The sequence below is a fragment of the Drosophila melanogaster genome, chromosome 2L (genome assembly GCF_000001215.4).
Source record: "Drosophila melanogaster chromosome 2L".
Classification (NCBI taxonomy): Eukaryota; Metazoa; Arthropoda; class Insecta; order Diptera; family Drosophilidae; genus Drosophila; species Drosophila melanogaster.
The window spans coordinates 2530186-2536185 of NT_033779.5; the positions used below are offsets into that span (position 1 = coordinate 2530186).

The 6000-nt window shown below is 41.1% G+C and overlaps 1 long non-coding RNA gene across 1 annotated transcript; it reads right to left on the reverse strand.

The window, feature by feature from the left end:
• Window positions 1-2813: 2813 nt before the first annotated feature.
• Window positions 2814-3384, reverse strand: lncRNA:CR44112 (long non-coding RNA:CR44112). The gene has a single exon (NR_073703.1). It is a non-coding gene; the product is annotated as a long non-coding RNA:CR44112 (long non-coding RNA).
• Between the last annotated feature and the right edge of the window lie 2616 nt (window positions 3385-6000).

Genomic DNA, 6000 nt, shown 5'->3' on the forward strand with positions numbered 1-6000 from the left:
CAGCAACAATGGCAACAACTTTGACAACTTGCAACTACAGCGACAACGACAACGAAAACAACAAGGCGCAATGTTAACGCCAGCGTGCATTGTTAGCAGATTCAAGTGTCTGGCGCTACAGCAGCAGCGGCAACAACAGCAGCAACATGCAACATGCAGCAGCATCAGCAGCAACTGCAGTGCCGTGCGGAAGCAGCAACAGCAGTTGCTGATAACCATAACATTGAGTGATATACGAGAGCGGAGAGGGTTGATTGCTCGACTCGACTCGAGTGTGTGTGTGTGTGTGTGTATTCGTGAGCAAGGACCTCCTTTATTGTGTCGCTGTGTGTATCTGTGGGTGCTGCTTCATTGCTTAACGCAGCATAAGCAGCATCGCACAGGCAGTCAGCCAGACAGCAGAGACAGCAGCAGCGGCAGCGATGTGGAGGGGTTGTCGATGGCCCCACTAATTTCTGCTGCACATGCAATTTTTTTTATGCCACCCACGCAGCCCCACACTTTATTTCCCCCAAGGCACCCACACTTGTGACGGTTTTCAATACGCTTTCTTCTGCGAGAATGGCGCATGCAAATGCGAGGGGTTAGCAAATCATCTGCGCAGCACTGAGAGTGACAAGTGGCTGCACTGAAATATAGGATTTAATGCACATCCTATAATTCATACGGTTCATTTTTCGCTTTTTCTATTTTACGTTTTGAAAATTGGCAACAACGTAATAAACTTATGAAATAGAGTAAGTGCTCAAAAGCTATAGCTCAAAAACTATTATTGCTTTTAAAGTATGTTGTATTGTTAACTACTTTTTATTAATTTTTCTATATTTACTTCTGTTATATATATATTCCCGTGAAAGAGTATATCCTTTCGTGTCCTAGTCATGCTCTCTGCTTTTTTCGCTTATGTCAGCCCGACACTCCCAAACACACACACACACACACACACTCAAATGCAGTGAATGTGCAACGGAACTGCATTAAGCGCGCTCGATTGTGAGCTTTAAAAATTATGGCTAGCCCGATATTTTGTTTGGAGGTCAGCCATATTGTAAATTGACTGCCTAGAGCTCAATCAAAGTTTATATTATCCCAGAAAGGGCACCCGCTGGGGCCAAGAACACGCCGCTGCCAAGAAGTTGGAAGGCAAACTCGATAAGGGATACACGAAAATATATTGTATGGGTTTTTGTGACTCGACATATAGATTGTTCCGTTCGAATGGAACACAGACTCGTGAAAATGCTTGTTGGTATTGTGCTGTATTTTTTCGTTATTTTCTGGGACTCTGCTGCCTTGTGGCTTTAATCGAGCTTCGTGCCGCTTTCGACTTACGACGACTGCAGCTGCCAAATGTCTAGCAAATATATAGAAGTCTATTAAGTTTATGTCGCGTAATTTAGCAAACTGTCAAAATCGCTGGCAAGTGAACAGCAACTGAATTCGGTACCATTCAATAAGTTTACTTGACATTGCCAAGTTGTGGATGTGTGGATGTTTTCCAGACAATGGAGTTCTGGCTTGAACTTTGCAGTTTACTAATGCGTTTAGCCGAGCTTTACTTTTACTAAAGTTGGAATAAATGCGAATATCATAATATTTAGTGGGATAATTACTAAATAATTAAATCTGATTGCAATAATCAACATCATCTGACCGCTGGCATTACCTTGTAGCATTTTGTAATTTCGCCTGTCATAATAAAACTTCGCGAAACAAACAAAAAACTCCGACGGGCAGCGCTATGAAAAGTACGTAAAACATTTGAATTATTTACCATAACTTTTCCCATCTCGCAAACACAAAAAGCAGGAGCAATTCCTTTGTACAACATGCTAGATGTTTTCCCGCTCTTCCAGCTGCTCAATTGCTGTTGATGCGTGGCCTGTCCATGCAAATTTTATGGCATACTTTTACGGGCATTTCCGTTTTGTAAGCATGGCCAAAGCGGAAGTGGGTAAAGCGGAGTGCCAGAACTTTATATGATTTTTATTTGAAAACACCGAAATTGATTTGCTGCACTCTTCGTGCAAAAAAGGAACTTGAGCATGTTGACAGTTGGAGAAAAAAGACAAAAAAGGAAGACAGGTGCTCAGGCAAATTGACAGCAACAACATGAACAGATCACCTCACTTTGGCTTTGTTCAAGAATATCGTTGTCATAAATTGTTTGCCATCCCCAGATTTATTTATTTTCGAAAACGATTGCAATTCTTTATCCTGCCGCACAATCTACTGTCGTCGAGCATGGATTTGTTAATTGGTGAAGCGTCTACTGCTGATGACTGATGCGATTTCGGCCCAATTACTATGAATAATACAACAAATTGGGGATAAATTTCAATTGTCTGGCATTATCGTTCGATTGGCAATTGGGCAAATGCTTTGTCAATAGGCCATTTAAACATTGAATACACTAGCCACTTAACTGGCCTTTCTGATTAAGCGATTTTGATTCTGCCCCGCCGCAAACTATGCGTTGTTTTATTATTGTGCATGTAATATATTCAACATATAACAATTTTGCAATTGCATTTATCATACATAGCTTGAAATTTATTGTGTGTGTGTAGAATCGATTTTATAAATGCACCGCATTATATACATAATATTTTTAAATGCAATTAAGCATTGATTAAAATTGTATTTACACAAGCTTATTTATTATTATTTTTATTAGAAATGTGAACTAATAAACAAAAAATTGGCCCAAAACTTTAATCTAAAGCTCTTTAAAGTTTCTTGAATATTTCTTTGCATTAATATGAATTCTAATGAAACTGGTACAATTTCAGTGTGGGTTGCTAAATTTAATTAAATACTCCGCATAAATTTGAAACACTAATTAGCTTCATAAAATTTAAGTCTCCCACTCCTTCTCAAATTTAATTTTGCCCAAATGTTGCCAATTAGACGCCTGCCTTTTGATCCGATGCGTGTGCATTGTAGCTTAACTTGAGCTCTCCGGCAACTTATGCCGACACGGACTCAGCTGCTCCTGCAGGTGCCAGTCTCCGGCACCATGTCCATGCAATGCTAATTAGCTGGCCCCGATAGAATCCTCCCCCGGCAGAGCTCTTTGTTAATCAAGCGAAGCTCTAAGCCTGCGCAGCCCAGAGCAATGGAAACCGGAGGAGCTGCCGTAACCAAGGATCACCCGAAACCCCTTTGCGGTGAGCCGGCGGAGTCAATCAATTTTGCGGCCGGCATGTGAATCAAACTAATTAAATATTTACAAAAGGCATCCAAAGCCCATCAAACAGGCATTGAACCTCGTTTTGACTTCATTAGCCGCGAGTCCTGCGGTTGGTCGTCTCGCAAGTCAAATTTAATGGCAGCCAGAGTCTATTTTAAGTTGAAATGGGTACTGTGAAAATATTTCGGAGCTAAATTAAACTGAAATTTAAGGCTAAGCCATTATTAGTTGAAAAAGGACCGATTTCCAGCAGCCTTTGAGTAACGAAATAATATTTTGTCATTGTGGCAGGATATTTTTGTAAGTTGTAAGTAGAGTCAGGTGAAGTTTTGATAAATGTAAGCGGAAAAGCGGTGGCAACAAATCATGAAAAAATAACTAAGGAAAGTTTAATTTGAATTTCAAGTTTGCGCGAAAAACTTTCTGTCGCAGTTTTCAGCTTGTCTCCATTTCGTCCTTTTTAGCCTTTTTCTCTTCTTCGGCACTCGCTACTCTATTATAAACTTCCTTTCTGTTTGCGGACAAATGCTTGGCAATTACTTTTTAAGGTTCCCCGAAACAAATTGATTGCCATCGTGGAGTTGAGTGGAACGGAGTCCTCCGACTGCACTGGAGTGAGTGGAGTGAAGTGGAGTCCTGTGAGTCCTGTGCGAGGCAGCAAGGTGAAATCAACGTTAAAATAATTCACATCGATAATGGCGCTTTAATCGCATGAAACTTCCGGCAATTTGCGAAGAGTGTTGAGTGCTTGAGCTGAGTTCGGTCTTCCTGTTCCCACATTGATTTGCTTGGGGCAAATTTTAGATTCTCATTGAGTGGTTGTGTACACTAAAATAAATAACAAATCGATGTTTGAGAAAGCATTCGAATTTAAGCATAAGCAAAGATCACTTAAATTTAAAGAAAAAATATATTTTCTTGAGAACGTTTTAATAAACGCTTGATTTTATTTATAATTTCTTGACATGGCTTCGCAGCTTGCTCCCAGTGTAATCCTTTGGAAGCCCCAAGTTTGGTTGAATGCTTTGCCGCGCTAATTTTGTTAATGTATCCTTTATACATACAGATACACATACATGCACACTCACACATAGATACTGCCTGGAATGTGGGGATTCTCCGTTCTTAATTTCGTGTTTTGCTTAACTTTTCCTGTTCTGTTCCGCCGAGGGGCAAAGGTGAAAACGCGGGAGCCAAGTCGTTGACTGTGCAGCCGTCCACAAATCCGCCGGCTTTGTGCAATCAGCGTTAACTTGTTTTCCCTATTTCACATTTATATTTCTTCTCTCCCCCCTTTCGTTCGTTGTCTTTTCCCCTCTCCTTCGTCGGTCCTCCCTTTTTTGGCCTTTGTCCCAGCCGGTAGATAAAAAACGAGCCAAAGATATGGAAATGTTTATTTAAAAATTCGACTTCTGTTTATTTTCGAGCTGCAAATACACGGCGTATACGTAATGTGAGCTGGCAAGTGGAAGCAAGTGTGCGTGGGAAACGTGGCGTATGCGTACTCTTAATTTCCTTTAACACTTCATTAGCGCAAATGTTGTGGGTGCCTTGGGGAAATCAATTGAGTGAGGCATTAGCATTTGGCTGAATTTTAATTTATCTCAGCATTGGGTATCTGTTTCCACAAGTACCTTTACTGTGATTACTTCACTTTGATCAAGCATCTAAGGGCAGTAAGAGATTAAAGCAATTTTACCTTCTTAATGTAATACTTTCTCTGCTATTCCTGCACTTAAAAATGCACTTTGTCAGTGATTAGTTTGCCCAAGTGAACGCATTATGTTTGCTCAACTCGCAAAAAATTAACGCCTGACTTGCTGCCATATGACAAAAGATGAAGCTCGTTCAAGAAGTCGAACAATAAGCTAAAAAAAAAACCGTATCTTCGGTGGTACGCATTTGGACAGCTTGAATGGGTTTCCCTGCAGTTCAACTGTCACTAATCGAATCGGGGCAAAAGGAGTGCTAAATGAGTATCTTTCGCGGGATTGGGATTTCAGGACTCGAGGGGAGGATCCAGATCCAGCTATTCAACATTCACTTAACTGCACAGCTCTGTGCATCCTTAATTAAGCGCAGAGCGGAATTGTTTAATCTGCCTGAGAGTGTCCTTCGTCGTCGTCCTTCGGCTGGCCGTGCAATTAAGTAATTGAGAGAGAAAGCTCGGCGAGGGAATCAATTTTCGGGCAGAAGGTCAAAATCAATATTTCACTGGGCGTAATGCAAATTTTCATAATTGAAAACTAAGTGCTCGCCAAAAGTTGGCCTTTTTGCAGGTCCTGACTTTTGCTTTTAATGGCATAATCATGCCCCGCCCCACGGATTATATTTTAAACGGGCTCTGGTGTGAAAAACGAAAGCACGCGGCCAACTTTTTGCCTTTAAGGCCCAGAAACTTTGCCACACGCATACAATTCGACTTTCAAATGGGACTCGGCACTTTAAAGTCTTTTGCCATTCAGCCATTCAATTAAGCTGAGTGTAGTTTTCAATAAACTCTGCGCAAAGTTCCATTTGAAAAATGGCAAATAAATGCGCGCTTTCTTTCCCTGCTCGCGGATTCAATGATTCAATGGAGCAGGCAAGGGTTTCCGCAGTTCTAGGAGAGCTAAAGGAGAAAAACCATATCGAGGGTCGCCAAATGCAATTTGTGCTGGATACTCGAGTCCCAGTTACAGCTAAGCGGATTGCCCCGGACATGTATATAGAATATTTATACACTCTTAGCTTAAGCAGGAAAAACAGAGGACTCAGCAGCGGGAAAACAGAGAAAATCGCCACTTGAATGGGTGAATGAAAACTGT